Source organism: Rattus norvegicus, chromosome 3 (genome assembly GCF_036323735.1).
Source record: "Rattus norvegicus strain BN/NHsdMcwi chromosome 3, GRCr8, whole genome shotgun sequence".
In the NCBI taxonomy this organism is placed as follows: domain Eukaryota; kingdom Metazoa; phylum Chordata; class Mammalia; order Rodentia; family Muridae; genus Rattus; species Rattus norvegicus.
The window spans coordinates 122,064,698-122,083,782 of NC_086021.1; the positions used below are offsets into that span (position 1 = coordinate 122,064,698).

Sequence of the window (19,085 nt, forward strand, 5' to 3'; positions counted from 1 at the left end):
CGTTCTACCACCATTTAGTGATACAGAGGTTGTTACTTGAGTCATGTTGAGCACAGGACACTGTACACAGCAGAGGCACGGAATTGGTCTTTAGGCTTCCTGGCTCCAGAGAGCTTGTTTGGTGTGTGTGTGTGTGTGTGTGTGTGTGTGTGTGTGTGTGTGTGTGTGTTTAACCTGTTTTGTGAGGAATGGCATCTTGAGAAGGTGGTTGATTTTGTATGAGATTCTGGCACCCAAATATAGACTAACAGAGGATGCTGTGGAGTCGATGACCAAGTTTTGTAATCACACTAGATAGGAAACCTGTTGTGAGTCATTTTTTAGTTCTATAAATGTAAAATCGCTGCCTTAAGCCACAGTTTTCTCATCATAAACTATAAGGACTAATAGTAACTTCCCCAGTGGGACCACTGAATAGATCAAAGGAGTTAATGGTTGGAAAGTTCACATCCAAGGGCTTTCACTGAGCAAGTACCTAACAAACCTCTTGGTCATTACTAGTTACTTGGCCTTTGGTTCATTTTAGCATTAGACCTAAAAGCAATGAACCTCTACTGAAGCTTCATCCTAAACCCTGTCCAGAACCAGGTAGGCATTTAGCAACTCCAGGACAGGGCAAGAGTATGGCATTTCCGATCCCCACTGGACTTCCTCGTAGGATGAGCACTGTTGTTTCAGGAATTCAAGCCAGGCCCAGCCAGGAAAACACACGTTAACATTATCTGGCCATGATAAGATTGGGAAGTCCATGAGACTGTTGATTTGGATCTAGTTTCCAAGGTCATCAAAGGTTCAGAAGTTGAGGAAAGGGTGATGGTTGGTGGGCGAAAACATTTTACCCACAAAAGAATATTGTGCTGTTGACTGATACATTTTTACTAAAATTAAATGTTCTGAAAGTTGGGTAGTGCAAAATTAGTGATAAACTACACTGTCAGCTGCTAAGGTAAACAAAACAAGCAGCTTTAACAAATGAGGTTTATCAGAATGTGCTAGGAAGGTCAGGCTGACAAATTGAGGAACTGAGTTGGAGGTGGCTGTTGACTGTTATGTAACCAACATTGGTACTAAATTTAAACTCCAACAGCCTTCTCTGGAGGTGTGTGGGCGGAGAGGTGAAGGGGCAGATTGAAGACAATGGTCTTTATTTTCATAATGTGATTTAATTTTAGGTCAGGCATGTGTAAGGCATGCTCGGCCAACAGTGTTCTTTTTGGCAGTCGTGTTTTTGAACAGAGGCTATCCTTAGCTCCATGAACACCCCCACTTTTCAGTCAAACTGTTACCCCAGTCCAGTTTTTGCTGGCCTCCCTGGAAGTGGAATTGTCTGGACCTTTCCCTTGGCAGAAGCCAAACATAAACACCAGGGCATTAAAATGGAAACAGGATCTTGGTTCTCACTGTTTCACCAGGCTCTTTAGCTCTGACCTCTGACCCTCATTAAGATCCATGGAAGGTCTAGGCATCTGGGGTGGGTAGCTCACTGTGGGAACTTTTTTCTTGCTATGATTGTTGTTTTCCTCCTCCTGGATTATTTTGGCTTAACCTAGGGCTATGATGTAAAACAAGCTACTTTCAAGAGCTTTCCCTGGCCGTGTTTGGGGACAGGGTTAGGAAATGTGATTTGACTACTACTGGCAACTCCAAGACTTCATTTTCAAATTGTCACCTAAAACCCTTGTCAGACAATATAAAGCACTTTTTTTTAATCTTGGCATTGAGCACTGGAAAATTCTGATGCAAGTATGAATGTCTCTCTGTCTCTCGTGTGTGTGTGTGTGTGTGTGTGTGTGAATATATATATATATATATATATATATATATATATATATATATATATATATGAAGACCAGAGGCAGATATTAAGATATTGTCAATTGCTTCTTTAGTCAGGGCTCCTAATTGAACTTGGAAATCACCCACCATTTTAGCTAGACTGCTTGCCAGTGACCTTGAGATCTACCTCAAGATCCATCTCTATTCCTCACTGCTAGATCCCAGATCTGTATTTGCTATGCACAGCCTTCCCTGGGTGCTAGGGATCCAAACTCGGGTTCTGCCGCTTATGCAGCAAGTACTTTACTTACCATGCTGTTCGTTAGCTTAAATTCTGATTTTTGAAAAACCACTTGGAAAGTTTGTGGCTAAAGAATCGTTATGACTCTCTATATATGTTTTAAGTGTAGAACTCAGATTAGAAAATCATCCCACATGTTTTCTCAGGTTATACTGTACCATCTAAACTGTGTTAAAGGCACTTTTCCTGAACATCCCGCTGGAGTTTCCTCAGAGACATTAGCTTTCCTTTGCAGGAATTCTTTGATCTTCTTGAGAAGCTTTTTAAGAGAAGAGAATCCAGATATACAATGAAAAACCATTTTAAATACCCGTCTTGAGTGGGTGATTTATGTATACATTGAGAAGTAATTATTAAGGGGCTTAGTAAATTCTTGTTAAAAGAGAAGCTTTCTAAATAAACTAGCAAATCTGTCTGGTTTTGCTTGGACATTCCTTTTCTTGCATATCTCTATGTCAGAGGCTTCTGTCTGGCAAGGGTCAAGTTTCACTGTGAGTCTTGTCTGTAAGGGACATTTTCATGGTTCAATACCAGTAGACAAGAAAACTAAGTGGCACAAAAATGCTGTGCACACGTATGGTGAAGTTTGTTTCTAAGTGAATATTAACAGAAGCGAATATTAATGTATGTTTTCCTTCATGAATAATGCAATAGTGACAGTCCACATTACAGACAGCACATGGAATATTAACTTTGAAGTAGAGAAGCACGAGACTTGGGAAGGTAGGTAAGCAACTCGAGGTCACTGAGCAATGCCTCCAGCATCACAAAGCTCAATCTTCAGCCTCTAGTACTTTCTTGTAGTGATCACAAAAATGAACTTGAAAAAAACAACTCTGTCCTACCTCTGGACCAACAGCCCAGAAAGCATGCACGTGTCTGTCCTCGGGTCTCCACAGAAAAATCAGTCTTTCTCGGGAAGCCCTGGATTATGGGATAGCATCTGTAGCGTGTTCTAAAGCCTTCCTGAGTGGAGAGCAGTTTGACTTTTATTTTAGGATCTGTCCTTTGGAAGGCAGTTCTACATCTAATCCCCACCATGCATGAATGACAGCACAAGAGCCTTCAAGGGAAGAATGGTGGGGATACATAGCTATGAGATTACTAGGCCCCTGAAGGAGCTAGGAAAGAAGTACATATTTTTCTATAACAGTCTCTCTCCCACTAAACAGTTTCCCTATTGCATTTTGCTACTCTAGTCTTCAAACCTTTTTTCTTCCTTTGATCCAAATCCTCCTTGAGTGACTGAGTCCAGTCATCTCTGCCTATCTCGATAGCTTTCTTTGATTAGACATTTTTCCTTTCCTGAGCATTCTTCACCTCTTTTATGCATCTGTTTATGACCCTTAAATGAAATTATGAACTTTTTTCACAATTTAAAAATAATTTTCACAGGCCCTAACACACTGCTCCAGACACAGCAACCATCCACTGTAATTTAGTTGATTAATATGATCTTGTTCTATATAGGGGCCACACAGCCCTTTCATCTCTTTAGAGACTGGATGGAACCAGAAAAGGGACATGTTTAATTACTTCCCATTGCATAGTGCCGAGAGTCCCAGATGAAGAGGTTTGGCTGATGCATAAACCCAAGTTAACTTATTTAATAATGGCAAGTTATGCAGGTATACCTCCTTGTATTTTAAATATTTTACTACCTACTATGAGAGATTTGTGAACCCCAGTTTATAGCAAAAGGAACTGAAGATCATAGCCATCCAGCTGTTTGTCCTCATTCACATCGTGTAGTAGCGGAGGCTGAAAGGCAGTTTTTGGGTGCATTTCTTTTGTTTTACCTGTGGACTTCATGCCCTTTCCACAATACATTGAGGCTTCCCTCATCCCATGCAGTTGGCATAGCGGTGCTCACACCATGGCTCACTCAGTTCCCCAGATCCTGCTTCCAGTCATTTTGTAAAAAACAGAGAAAGGCCTCTCTGCTCTCTAGGCCTTGTGCTGTCGTCAGAATGGCACTGTATCCTGAAATAAGAGGGGCATCATGGAATTGAAGATTACATGGAAAAGATCCTCGAGTAGCCACAATATGGTACCCATAGTGAGTAGTGATCTCGCTCTTGCTTGACCATGATCTGACTTAGCTTAGGAGGACCTGCAGTATAGATTTCTGGCCCAAGTTCTGGACCTGTCTGTAGGAAGAAGGGTTAGTGTGGCCAGCCTTTCCTTTCCTTTTCCTTCCATCTGAGAGCAAATACTTTGTAGCAAGTTTTAGAAGGAGCATGGGAGTCCAATAACTTGGAAATCGAGAGAGTGAAACAGTAGCATAGCCTTTTCATTGCCATATGTGCATTCAAAGCAATATCGCAATCACAAATATCACAAAATGCCTCCAGTCAATCAGAACTCTTGGTAGACTAAATTCTTATTGTTTAACCCAAGCACACCCCCACTGCCACCAATCAATATCCCCCCTATTGCTGCCCGAAGTATATTGGTTCCTGCTCACCACTATTTTTAAGCACTGATCTGATAAAACATCGAAAGGGCTCAGAGTTGTCTCTGACACCCACTCTCACCTCTCAACTGCACAAATCTTGGCTTCCCAGCCTAGTAGGAATCATGATATCCATAAATTTTACATGCATTAAAGGTAGTTTTCTCTCTTGTAACCATTGTTAATATTTGATGGCCTCGGTATTATTCTTTATTGATAATTTTATAGATCATAGTTAATTTAGAAAGGAAAAAAATCAGAACTCTAACGCAAGGTAGTGCTGCTCCAATTTAAAAAGTGACCTTGTCAAATAGACGCATTCTTACTTCAATTAAATTCAAAGTCAGTCAGTCCCATAGGTAATGTTAGCAATTATAAGAATACTTTGCAAAAGTAGTTAAGAAACACTAGAGAACTTTTATGTGATGCTAGTTTTTAAAGTAAGAATGACTTTCTTCCCAAACTTCAATTCTTTATGAGATCATTGCGAAGTGTACTGTTACATAAAACATGAGGTCAGTAACGGAGGCTAATTAAATTTTAGTGGGAGCAAAAGTCACCAAAAGGTTTTTGCATTCATCCTACCAATTCTAAAACAGTGATACAATACACCATTAATAGCCTTAGAATTGCTAATTATTTCAACATGAATAGCGATATCAATGCTGTCAGTTTAATTTAATACACTCCAGAGAATTCCTGCAGAATGCATGATTTCTCTATTATTTCTCTGGTTTTCACAACCACTAAAAGCTATAAATTTTCCTTTTCTTGAGAGAGAGAGAGGGGTAGAGAGGGAAAAAGGCACTAAAGGAGGGGATATCAGTAGTCTAGATCTTTCCTGTTTCTTTTTTTCAAAATACTGCAATTGCTTTTCTTTCTTACAAAGAAAAAGGATGCAGAGCAAAATGGAAATTCTAAACTCAAATTGGACCGAGTTTAATACTGTGACCCGGTAGGACACTGAATGCTTTTAATGTGAATTACAATGTCTATGCCTTCGGTTGGACCAGTAGGATCTTCATGTTAGAATATCCACGAGTTACTCAGATTGGTGTTGATGGTGTCTACTCCATGCAATGGAGCACAGTGAATGTCCAGAGAGAATCAATGAGTCCCTGTGTTCCACAGACTTCACTTACCTAAAGGGAAAGGGCGGGTCATTCATTTCATAGAAGACAATAGAAAGCCTGACACAGTAAAAAGAAAACAAGTTAGAACATACTCTACTGCCAGGTGTGGTGGCACATGCTGTCATCCCAGCACCTCAGACTGGACATTAAAATTATGATTTTGAAGCTAGTCTACAATACATAGTTCCAGACTAGCCTGTGGTATCAAATGTTCTCTAAAAAGTCACACAATGAAAATTATTCTAGATAAAATTAAATAAATAGCAACTAATTAAAGGTATTGGAGTTGGCCTAAAAATATTAAATCACTCAATTGGTCAAATATTAAAGGTAATCTAAGCTACAGTATAATTCTTCATAGCTGGATATGATGGCACATGTCTATAATTACAGAAAATATGTGGGAGAGGCAGGAAGATTGTCTAAGTTTAAAATCAAATTGGGCTACACAGTCAAAGTCAACAGTGTCTCAAAAAAGTGATAAATTACGGCTTATAAATCTCTATTGTCAGAAAAATTTTACTACTCAATTTTCAGAACATCCCAATCATTTGTTAATTGTTTCTTCCCAATAATGCCATCTTCTATAAAATTTCACTCATTTTCTAGTTTGGTGTCTTCTAAATGCCATTTTGACATGACTTTAGGCAAAATATAAGAAAATAATGTTGAACGTTAATGATAATTTGTATTATCATGCATTTAAAAATTAGTGAGCCCAGCTCATAATTTCCACCGACTATTGCTACTGAGGATGACATGGGGATACCGTGAGTATGGGCGAGGTTGAACTGAGAAGATGCCACTGTGCCTATACAATGTGTGTGCACGAGAGTGCAGGCACTGATGCAGAACAGCAAACCACGCTGTTGTCAGTGTGGTAGGAAGGTAAGGCAGGAAGGGTTGTTACATTTGCCACAAAGATGGGCAGACATAGCTAGAGACTGGACCACAGCTGAGACAACTAAACCATTGGGAGAGAAGTGTATTACGACTGCCATGGAACGAAGGTCTTTCTGCTTAGAGCTCTCTATTTAACTAGACCTCATATTTGTTCTTCAGGAGGATAGGGTGGGTTCCTATATGGTCACCAAAATTCCTCCCAACTTTTGAGAAATTTTTCTCAAACCTTTAAAAAGCATTTATAATCTGCATGTGTCTGTGTTGGGAGGAGTTGGGGTATAGACATGTGACTTCAGGTACCCACAAGATCTGGGGGCATAAGATACCCTAGAAACATAGTTTCAGGTGACTGTGAGCCATCACAGTGCTAGGAGATGAACTTGAACTCCATGCATGACCCTATTAGCACTCTTAATCACTGAATCATCTTCTTAACACTACCCCTTGAAAATTTATATGTATATTAGCATAAATATTATATTTATATTTATAAATATAAATTTATATATACACATACATATGTATATGTATTGATTTTGAATGTGTGAACTTGGCAAATGAATGATAATATGAGTAATGGGAGAAGAGCCACTAACTGAAGAGTTGAAGAATGAAGTTAGTGTGTCATTTATGGAGATTAGAGGTCAAGGTGAGGAGAGGACCGCAATGAATGAACAAGGAAAACTGGTTTGAACTTGTCAGTGCCATCTCTTTGTAATATCCATATGTTGTTGGATATGTAGGGACAATGGGGACTCTAAGAACTCATCTTTAAAGTAGAAATGAGCTTTACATAAAGTGTAGGGGGTATCTTTCATCCTCATAGGGGTGGCAGATGATAGCAGTAAAATGCAGGAATGTTTCACTAAAAGAATGAAGAAGAGAAGATTGCACTGCTGAAAGGTATTTATATGCTAATATGTACATAGTTAACTTAACAAAATTTCACTGAACTCTATGTAATTCTTCCCACTTGATATACGTGAGTCAGCTGATACACAGATCAAAGATTGAAGAAGAACTAGAACTGAACTTATCTGCCTGATGCCACACAGGTACCAGGAAGACAGAGCCATGCGATACTTCAACAATGAAGGGAGCAATGAGAGTACAGATAGAGTCAGAAGGGTTGGAAAGGACACATGAATCTTTGATTGTGTGATCTCACTGCAGCCAAAGGCAGGGAGAGGAAAGGAGAAGGCCACAGTAGGTGTATTTCAGGGAAATCCGTGGGAGAGAGCTGTCAACAGGAGGGGAGAATGTGAAGAGGTGACCACATGGTCACTGTAATAGTGAGTATAAACTGAGCAAGCAGTACCTGCAAGACACTAAGTCACTTACCACAATTCTAAGTTGCCTCATCCTGCTAACCGGCTCAGTAGGGTTCAAAACAAGAAACCACTTTCTCTTAAATCAGCCTTTCAGTCTCTTTCCCACAAGTTTCTATGACCTCCTCTGGACATAATCATAAGCAGAGTGTCTGACTTTCTTTGGCCACTTTTCAGATATTTTAGAAAATATGATATAAACAGTACTCTACTGGACACTATGTATGGCAAAAATGAGATTTTTAATATACTGAAAAACATTACATGAAGGAAAAAGTGAAAATATAATAATCTACTTGTAGAGGAAAAGCATGTTTCCATCTAATTATTAATGTACTATATATTGCTTGGAATATCAAGGAACTAATAAAAGTATTTGAGGCTGAGCAAGGGAAGCTATTGGCTGAGCTCACTGAAGAGAGAAAGGAACTTTTCATTGAATAAATTTTTATTCTCTTTGACTTTTAATCTATGGGGATATGTTGGTATTGATCTTAGCCAGCTGTTGTCACAATAGTGATGTATATAATCATTTCCAAATTCAAGACAATAGCATTGATTGTCATGCCCACAGGCATGCAGTTCTGCTGAGTGGCTGTTTTCAACTTCAAACTGTCCATCATAGCTTAGAGTGACTGAATATTTTCATCCCTCACGGACAATGATATTAGGAGTAAGGATTTGGGAGGTGGAGCACTAATGAATGAGATTAATACTCACCGAAAGGGATCTCGGAGAATGTTACATCCTTCTTTCTCTTATGAATGGACAAAATGAAAGAACAGGAGACTATAACCTAGAAGAAAAACTCACCAGAACTCAACTATGCTGGCACATTGATGTTAGACATCCAGTTGCCATGTGTGAGTGAACTGAGTGTTTAGTGTTAGTGAGCTGTGAGAGTTTATTACAGTGCTCCAAGTACTAGAGTACTTGGTACTACCCACAGTAGCCACATTAGTAAGACATAGCTGTATTCCATTTGCCTTCTTAGAGGACTCCAGCTAGAGTGGCAGAGACATTCTGGGATATGTTCTTCTTGCTGTGAGAACAAGATCATTTAAAAGGTGACAAAACACTCAGGCTTCTAACTGATGTCTGGAGTTTTGAACATTTACCTGTGCACTTTCAGTCAGCACGAATAAATAAGCAGAGAGATGTACTCCTCCCTGAGGCAGAGTGGTATGAGTCATTGCTGAACAAGCCTCTACTCCAATATTTTAAAAATTGTAAAACCAGTTGAGTGTCAAAACTTAATCTCCTGTACGAGCCCAAACTCTCTGTTCCAGATCATGTCCCCCACTTAATCCATGTTTAATGGTCAAGGTAGGACCAGTTTTCTCCCCTCTTTCCCCTCCATCTTCCTCTTTAGCCTTTCCTTCTCAAAATTTGCCTTACTTTATTTTAAAATTACTTTTTATTTATTTGTTTGTGAATGTGTGTACATGTGCCCTCGTGTGTGTGTGTGTGTGTGTGTGTGTGTGTGTGTGTGTGTGTGTGTACAGGCTATAGCCCGTGTGTTCAAGTCAGAAGGTCACATGTAAAGTATGTCTGCTCCTGCTACCATGTAGGTCTTGGGGATCAATTCAGGTCATCAGGCTTGGTGGCAAGCACCCTTATCTATAGGCTTTCTTTATTCTTCTACTTATTGATTTGCTCTGGGTGCCATTTCTGCTTCTGTCTTCTCCAATGCAGGATGGAAGAAAGCAATATGACTTTGTGACCAGAAGGATCTAATGTAGTTAAGGTCTTCTCTGTGACCCATAAGAAGGTATTAGTTCTTTGCTTCATGAGACACTTGTAGATCTATGTCACAGAATTCCTTTCAGAGTATTCCTTGTTACCAATGATACAACTCCCAAATGATTACACTTGACTCCTTTTCACGTTTGCCTACGGAAGCTTTCATTCTAGCGAACCTTTCAAGCATACCCCAAGACCATCTACTCTAGAAACTTCTGGGGACTTATTCCTTTTCACTTTTGAAGTGTGACATCTAATAGGGCGTATTGTGTTTCTGTTCACTTATCTTACTCACTCAACATTTTCAAATCAAAATCAAGTATCGGTTTTCACTTTCTTAAGAGTTGTCCAAGATGGCTTGACAGCGAGGCTGGTCCTTCAGAATCAGAGCTCTAACCAACTCTTCCCTGGCAAACCTTCATTTCTCTCCTTCAGTACCAAGATGTTTATTACCCAGTCTAGAAGTGAATAGTGTGTGAAAGAGATAGATGAAACCTAGAAGGATAGATTCTAGGTATATCTCCACCATTGATTATATAGTGATTTAAGTCAGAATCTGATGTGACCTAATTTTCTCAAAAAAAGGATATTGAAGTTCATACATTGTAACTTACATTCTTCTAGTTGATCATGACAAAGATTGGCCTAGAATCTGTTTCTTACATCACAGTAAGATTTTTTTCCCACCAAGTTGAAGCAGGAAGCTTTTCTTAATGTTTAAATCATTCTCTTTTGTGATTTAGATCCTTTTCTTAGTTCTGGCCTTTGCAGGTACCATATCACGAAGAACAGCTGGTCACCATTTTAATGTTTGAACATTATGAATAAAATCTTTCAAATGCTGCCACAAAAGTTGGAATTTGTTTTGGAGTCTTGAGCTTCAGGGACTCATTTATGTCCATTCAAACTTAAGAATAATCTGATTCTGCAGATCTTCTGAAATACTCCAATAAAGACATCTCTTCACAAACTACTCTTTGGTTAGTCCCTCGGTAGGTCTGGAGGAGACACACAAAGTCAGATGGATTTAGGACCTGTTCCTGGGGGAAGATGTATTTCAAAACTGATGCAGAGGTTCAAATTCTCTTCTCCACAGAGATTGCATTATTTAAGTAAAATACCACTCTTAGCTGAGTATAGCATTCTTAAACAACTATATCTTCTTCTTTTCCTATTTTTAGAAATTCAGAATGTATTCAGTTACTAACCTTTGAAAGCATGCAACCTCCCACTTCATTGTCTGCCAGCCTAAGTCTTCCTTTCTCTTTGTCAAAACCCCTTTCCCTACAAGGATATAATCTGTTCTTTAGTGATTCATATTTCATGCTTCTATGCGCCGTTGCCTTGTCTCCCCCTGTCTTTAAAGGCTTAAAAATGTACACGTGCATACCCCACATTCTAATGCCCAACGCAGATAAAGGAACAAAATCTGTCTTCTGAGAAAAACCTGAACTCTCCTCATATGCTGTAGGTGTCTCATTTCATATTCCTGCTTGAGAATATAAGAGAAGCCCTGAATTGTGATCTTGCATTAGGCTTCAGAGCAGGCCTTCTTTAAAAATACAATTTCCCCCCAAAGGAAATGAAAGAGCTATTTAAAACAAGCAATCAATCCAGACAGAACTCACCCCAATCTGAAGAACATTTCTTACAATGATGAATAGAAGGAAAAGAAGCAAAGAATTTTTTTTAAATGGATTGAAAGGGAGATTTGGGGCTCATCAGTACTCACTGATTCCAAACATAGAAATTCAATTTGATTTATCATGGAAGGAAAAGATTAATCACTTACAGCAATCTTGAAGTCAGGGTACTGCCTTCAAAGCTGCTAAATGAGACTCACTGTTAATTACCACGTTCTGCTCAGGGCTGAACTTTTCCACATTATTGAATTGTCTTGCTGTGGAACAAGTCATCTTAAATTCCCTTTCTTTTCATTGTATCTGCAAACAAGCTCACGGCTACCAGAGGTCCTGGGACCATTTTTTCTAAAAACGTTAGCACGTTGCAGGTGGTAATAATTTCAGACACTACATATATTTGTAATCCAGGTATCTGATGACTACTTCTATTATTTTTGTTTTACTTTTTGCAACATATGCACAAAAGCTTTATCTTTGCCTAACATCATTTAACTCTTTTCTATGTGTGACCTGCTTCTTATATCTTCAGGCTGTGTGTCAAGTTTACTCTAAATTTGGCATGTGCCTTCAACACTACATTTCTGTTGCCTATTTTAGTGGGTTAATCACTTTCTTCCTGGTTTTAGGGTTGTTTACACTATTTCTCCTGGTAATATCATCTCAATGTGGATAGAAAAAAATTATTGTACTATTACATATTATCCAGTTGTGTTTTCATTTTCGGTGTCTTGCTTCCCTATGCAAAGGATCTAAACATTTTTCTCTAGCTTTTAATATAAACTTAGTGACAAAATAAATGTTAACAACCATAATGACAATACAAAATAAACAAAACTCTGGAAGTAGCAGGCACTTTTTTGACAGGAGAATTTATCTCTGCCTCTCCGTGGGACTGTGAATGATATTTAGAGTCTCCCACATTCATACTCCTTTAACCTTCTCTATGACCTGAGCTTCTCAATAGTTATTCAATAAATCTAATACCACATAAAGCTGGAAGATATAAGAAGACTATAAACTCAAACTTCTATCGCCATATCATGAAAGTCTTCTCAAATGTTCTTTGGGCCAATTGATTTTCCTATGTCCAGTTGAAAACAGAACAGTGTCTTTGGAAGCTATAAATTTGCTAGTTGGTCTTGATAAAATCCGCTCCTTCCTGCTACACATGTTATCCTTCTTGCTTTTCCAACATCCCTTTCAGATTTCTCTCTGAGACCTAGCTACACTGAGATCTCCAGAACCTAAACACCCATACTCTATTGGCTGGATTGGAGGTGTAATGTCTCCACAATCATTTCTCTTCTGCATGAAGATGAAGAACTAAAAGAGGGGGAAAATCACACCACAGTAATCCACTGGTGTGCTTCTCGAACAAATACTGAAGACATCTCATAGCTATACTAGTCCTGAACACTATTTTTAAGTATGACCCATACGGAAGAAAGCCAGTGTGACTCTCTCAGATCATAGAGCAGGAATTACCATGCAGCCGGAGTAAGGGCCAATCTGACACAAGCAGCTTCTTAGAGTATCAATGTATTTTTGATTCATACTATCAGAATTGAAGTAGCAAGTTATATTAGATTTTTCAGTGTTGTAACACAACAAAGTTTATTTCTACCCATGCTATGTATCCACAGAGATTAAGGCCAGTCTTAGGATTTCTTATCAAAGAGGCAATGTCCTGGTGCTAACCTGTAAGTCTGCTCTATTCTTACACAAACAAAGAACATGGTCATGCCCTCTTTAAATTATCAGGAAAATGAAATTACGTTCTGTGTCTGGAAAAGATAGAGTTGATAAATAGCACTACAAGTGATTGTACCTGGCTTGCACACCCTGTCTCTACCTTTCCTCAGAATTCCCTAAGAGTTTTAGCTTCAAACTTTTCACTTCAACCCATACTATTTGATGCAATTGAACTAGTTCATTATCACCACCAGGATATTAATGAAGGCTTGAATTGTGGTGCTTCTATAATTTACTTGGTGTTCCTATATGAACTATATAGGAATAATATATTTTTGACCCTTCATCTATTTAGGAGTACTGGCAAAACAGATGGTGTCAATTCCAGATTACATAAATGAATAAACAGGGTTATAACATAGTGGATTATTTAGGGCCATAATCACAATCACAGAGTTGCATTAAAAACACACTAGTTTTATATACTGTTATTAGTTAGATAAGGTATCTGGTCCCTACCAATTGTATTGCCTTATAAAAAAGGGTCCCCCAAGATAGACTTTTTCCAGAACCAAAGAGATCATTCAATAAGGAAAACAATTTTAGGTATTCTGCATGTATGACTAATGAAGTGTTGTCTTTTCTCTTGTCCTTTTATGGATAGGAGTGACTTTTAGCTATTTTTCTGAACATTTTACAGTTGGAGGTGAGGGGCAGCAGTATATCAGTGTGTCTCACTGTCAAATGATTAAAAAGAGAGGAGAAGATTACATAAGAAAGAACTGCTTTAAAGCAAAATAAGAAAAATAGGGGCTAAAATAAGTCGTATATTTGTACCTGTTTTTTTTTTTTTAACATCTATAGTCAAAGACTATTAAGGCATTGGGTTTTTTTTTTACTTTGCTTTGTTTTGTTTATTTTGGGTTTTTTTATGACTGTTTGATTTTTTTTTTTCCCAAATCGAGGGTCTTGCTATGTGGCTGGCATTGTTCTTAAAGTTGTAGTCACTCATCCTAAGCCTAGAATTAGTGCACCACAGTTCTGGTTAAGGCACATATTTCTAATGTTTACTTTTCAGACTAAGAAGTTGCCCTAATGTAGGTCAGTTCAATTGCACAGTCACTGGAACCACTTTATTGCAAGCATTATGTTAATTCTATGTCCTGAATTTCTTTTTTACAGACAGGTGTCAGTACATTTCAACTATTTTGGATATGAACATGTAGTCACATCAGCCAGGGAAGAGGAAGCAGTGTGACTATGAGCTAGGACTTGGCTGCCTCGTGATCTTCACTTCTCCTGTCAACTCTCAAAGGCATAGATTGGACTACAGGTGTGCATTGTGGATAGGAGAGAAACTTCAAGGTGACAGAAAGGGAGCATTGAAGCAAAATGGGAAATTCAACTAAGAAACTCTCTAAGACAGTTGAAAATGAGAAAATACCCAGCAACATTTACCCTGAACTATCAGTCACTGCCAATCACTAATAAACTTCTCCAATAACTCAGGCTCGTGGGCAGCATTTTCCCAGGGAGGGCCATCATCTGGTGAGTGTGCAGCACACCTGCAGGCAGGCCTCTTCTAGCATTTGCCTACAGGAAGGTCATTAAAAGGCAGTGCAAATTAGGGCAGCTCCCCTAGCAGTAGCAATTAACCTTCAGGAACCTGGCAGGCATAGGTATATTTTAGGACAGTAAAAACCATTAACCTTCTCATAATTTGCAGTCATGAACAGTAAGAGAAAAAGCAAGCTTTCCTTCAGCATCTTTCTCTTCTTTACCTATTCCTTTTCCCTCCCCTGTGTCATTCCCCTGTGTCTCATTTGTCCTGTGCCTGTCTTTGAGATGTATCGAGTGCCCTATCCATGCTACAAATGCCATGTGGGGATGGTGGCAGTTGTAACTTAGTGCCAGTTTGTAAAGTCACCATGTAGACAGCGATACGAGGGCCATACAGATGGCTAACCAGGTCTTACTATTCTAGGTCCTCCCTGAAGGGTCTGGTCTGAGGTGACTTGGTGTTGGTCCTGACATCTTCTGGCATGATTCCATGTCATGGCAGGTGCCACCATTGCCTGTCACACATACAACAACCCTGCAGGTGCCTGGTGAATGCACATCCATTTCATTGCTGCTTCTCCCTTCGGAAAGATGGACGCCCACCTCCTCTGCATGGGAGAGCAAATAGTGAGCTGGTTCATCTGTCATGCTTATGTCAGGTGCAAGCGGCGGCTGAATGACACAGCACAGGTCAGAACCTGTGAGTAATGCCCCACTTTCTGAAAGTTATGGATTTTTCAATGGGGAAAAATACTTACATCATTTAAAAATATTGATATTCAAGACATAGCCTCTTACTTTAAATATTTGGTGAGGCAATCTCTTTAATCTGAGATAGCTCTCACTTAGTTATATATGAGAGAAAATATTTTGGTTCTATTTTACTGTAAACTAATAATGCTTTATTCTAGAAAGCCCAGAGTGAATGAAAATGAAAAAAAAAAAACCTCAATGGATAGTAGGTTTTGAAACTCTTTCTCAAATACCATCAGTGTACATTCATTTAAAAAAAAAAGAGAAAGGAAAGAGATTTCTTTATTTTCTTAAGAAACTAAATAGCTCTTAGCATAGTTTAAGGAAGATTTTTAGGTCATTAGGCATCACTATGAAAATCCAATGTGTGATAATGTGTTTGCAATTGTCACATGTAGACACCTATGAAGAAATTCTGACGAGACAACTGATTCAAGATTTGATGTGGCTTCTGGCAAAGGGAAGAGATGCCAGGATTGCCCCTGCCTCTGAGGAAGCCTCTTTAATTTAAATGTGCATGCTGAGATGCAGCTGTGCCGATGAATGCATATTTATTGGACCTGGATAGGAGGCAAATGTGGAACTAATTAAACTATCCTTGTGTCAGTTACTCTGGCCAACATCCCCTTATGCAAAAGCTTCACAACTTAAAACATAGTTTGGAAGCAAAAAGTTAGCATCCGAGTCTTAAAAAAAGGTGAAAAAAATGCTAAGGCAATTTTATTCATATTAGAGGGATAAAAGGACTTAAGAGATGTCTTAATTTAGTGATAGCTTTAAGAAATTTCACTAAAGAAAGAGGTCTGATAAAGAGGTTTGCCTATGAAAATATGAAACTTTTCTTCCTACTTTCTAAGGCCAAGGAGACAAGTGTCTGCAAGTGTCATTGGACTTTCCTTCTGAACTCTTTCCTCTCCTCAGTCGATGTGATCTCCATTGGAAGAATTCACATGAGGCATACAAGGGCATAGTGTACAATAGAGAGCTTACTGCAGAGTAAAGGGGACATTCTCAAGAGAAGAGATGAACAATGGCCAAAGCTACCATTGTGCCAACCCTTACTTTAGGTAGGCTTTGTACCATTTCTAAATACTCCAGAGTATGTGCATTCCCTCATGGGCATTTTCCTTTCCAGGTGATTGACAGCCCCATTTAGTTTGACTCTTACGGAGAGAGTAATGACATGTCTATGTGTTTTATGAGAAAGTTTCCTGCTATCCAGTAATTTTATGATCTTCCATGGAGTTTGGAATGGTATTTTACTTTTAGTGTTTAATTGTGTTCCTCTCTCTCCCTCCCTCCCTCTCTCTCTCTCTCTCTCTCTCTCTCTCTCTCTCTCTCTCTCTCTCTGTGTGTGTGTGTCCAGAAAAGGGTGTTCAAATCCCAGAGGTGGCTGTGAGCTGCCTAAGTGGGCGCTAAGAACTGAACTTGGTTAAGAGTGTGCACTGTAATTGGAAAGGAACCACAGGACTTTCTTCTGCTGCAGTAAGAGCCAATCCTAGAGTATTCATCTATCCAAAACTATGTACTAACTGCCAACTATGTACCAGAGTGCCTCCTTGGCATCCAGATTACAGCAGTGCATACGATGGAATAGAATAGAAACTCAATAGGGTTTCCATGCTCCTGGCTCTCATGAAAACAATTCAGTGTTTGACGACTTTGCTAAATGGTAAATGACAAAATGAATCAAGGGTTACCACTGGACCGCAATCAGATTTGGAATGAGCAAGAAATCAAACATTCTAGCTTCTGAATTCAGAACTGAGTGCCGGCAGAGAGCATAATATTCATGTGAAAAACCAAATACTTATAAGCAAAGACTGAGAGGCCAGAATCACAGACACAATCCTTTGCTAAGACTGCCTATCCCATTTTGTGAGGAAAGAGAAATTTTAGTAAATCCACATGGAACTGAATTTCCAAATTTCCACTTAAGCCCACATTCCCCCCCAAACAGGAAGCATCTATGAATGAATGGAAGTTTTCCATGGGAAAGTCTAAATCATTCATATTTGCATAAAATGTACTCCCACTTCACAATAGTGTCCTTTGCCAGAGTATTGGGAGTGACATATTATCACCTTGATGAATAATACTATAAACATTTTAAATATAAGATATAGAGATGAAAAATGAAAAGGAATGTGAAAAGGGCAGGTAGCCCCTCCTACTGGCTAAGTAGCAAGAGAATCTTACAGTCAAGACAGGAACCATGGTTGGAATCAAAATACAAGCTTTGACTTCTGGTACTCTGCGAATAGTAAACACTCCTTTGAGTATTCTCACCTAGGTTTGTGCTGTGTCTTCCATTAGCCTGTATAATGAATCTCAAAACCACATGAGAAGCTCATTTAGTAAAGAAAAGTTTCTTAGACAACAGTCAAGTATAAGAGATATGTTTGCTAAAAATACAAATTTCTTTATACTTCGGCCACTTCACACATGGAAACAATGTGCTTTGATCACATGTAACTGGCTTCCTACCTCACCTTTCAGGAATCCAACTGACCCTTCACCTTCATTTTCTCTTTTTAATTTTTTTAACCCACTTGAACCCAATTAGTGTTGTCTAATACAAGTATACCAAACACTTTAAACCAGTCTTTTAAACCCTTTGAATAGAGTAACCTGAAAAGTTTTCCAAATGTTACATAGCTACAACACTTAATGGTGACTGGCTCTGGAGAACCCACTCTTCCTTCTATCCCTTGATGCCTATGTCTTTAAATCTACCTTTAGAAATATTCTTAATAATAACATCCAATGCTGCTTCATACTGATTCACCTTGAGATTATTTTCTTAGGTATCTAAGAATTCTGAGCAGAAGATTCTGAAATGAATTCCTCAGGTGGCGTCCTAGAACACATTCTCTGTCACTGCTGAGTTCACTTCTGATGGCTGAGTGTTTGTGCTTCCACTTTCTACAAGCTTTTGTGTTACAGTCCTGGCTTCTAGTGGGCTGTTATTAAGAGCTGAAGCCTTGAGGAGGTTACTGGGAACATCAAGCATTCATGAATGGGATTAGCATGGCTATGAGAACTGATGTCAGGCAGCTTGCTTCCACTGTCTGCTCTACTGTATGGGGACAAATGAGGAGACAGCCATGATCAATCCAGGAGATTTACACTAAGGCCCTAATCCTGCTAGCACCCAGATCTCAGATGTCAGTCTTTAAAATTACGAGAAAGAAACATTAGGTGTTTAGAACACCAGTCAGTTTCTGTGCAGCCTTAGTTGATAAAATAATCATGGAGCTAATAGAATTCCCTGGACCCACTGCAGACCTCCATTCTTAAAGCAAACTTGTAACAGAAGAGCCATTTGCCTTCATATATTTGAAGCTGGCAGTCGCAGGTATCCTAGTCTTCCAGAGGACGGTGACTTGTCAGGGAGTCTCACCAAGGGAAAGAGAAAGAACAGTATGAAAAAGATTGCAGGAAACATGTAAGTTGTTCATGATGCTGAAATTTGATTTCTCTTCTGGAAAAAAGGAGTGATTTAATGAGAGAAAAAAAATCAAAACAATGCCCACCAACCAGAGCTTCTAGGGACTAAGCCAATACCCAGACTATACATGGACTGACCCTGGACTCCAACTGCATAGGTAGAAATGAATAGCCTAGTAAGAGCACCAGTGGAAGGGGAAGCCCTTGGCCTGCCAAGACTGAAACCCCAGTGAACATGATTGTTGGGGGGAGGGCGGAAATGGGGGGAGGATGGGGAGGGGAACACCCGTATAGAAGGAGAGGGGAAGGGGCTAGGGGGATGTTGGCCCGGAAACCTGGAAAGGGAAT

General features: G+C 39.2%; 1 long non-coding RNA gene across 2 annotated transcripts in view; it reads right to left on the minus strand.

The window, feature by feature from the left end:
* Positions 1 to 3,927: 3,927 nt before the first annotated feature.
* The window catches only part of LOC134486424 (uncharacterized), a 33,867-nt gene continuing 18,709 nt past the window's right edge, over positions 3,928 to 19,085 (minus strand). For both annotated transcript variants that reach the window (XR_010065330.1, XR_010065329.1), the window contains exons 3-4: positions 5,675 to 5,722; positions 3,928 to 4,060 (exon numbers count right to left, since the gene is read on the minus strand). This is a non-coding gene — a long non-coding RNA (uncharacterized LOC134486424). The remainder of the gene's footprint in view (positions 4,061 to 5,674; positions 5,723 to 19,085) is intronic.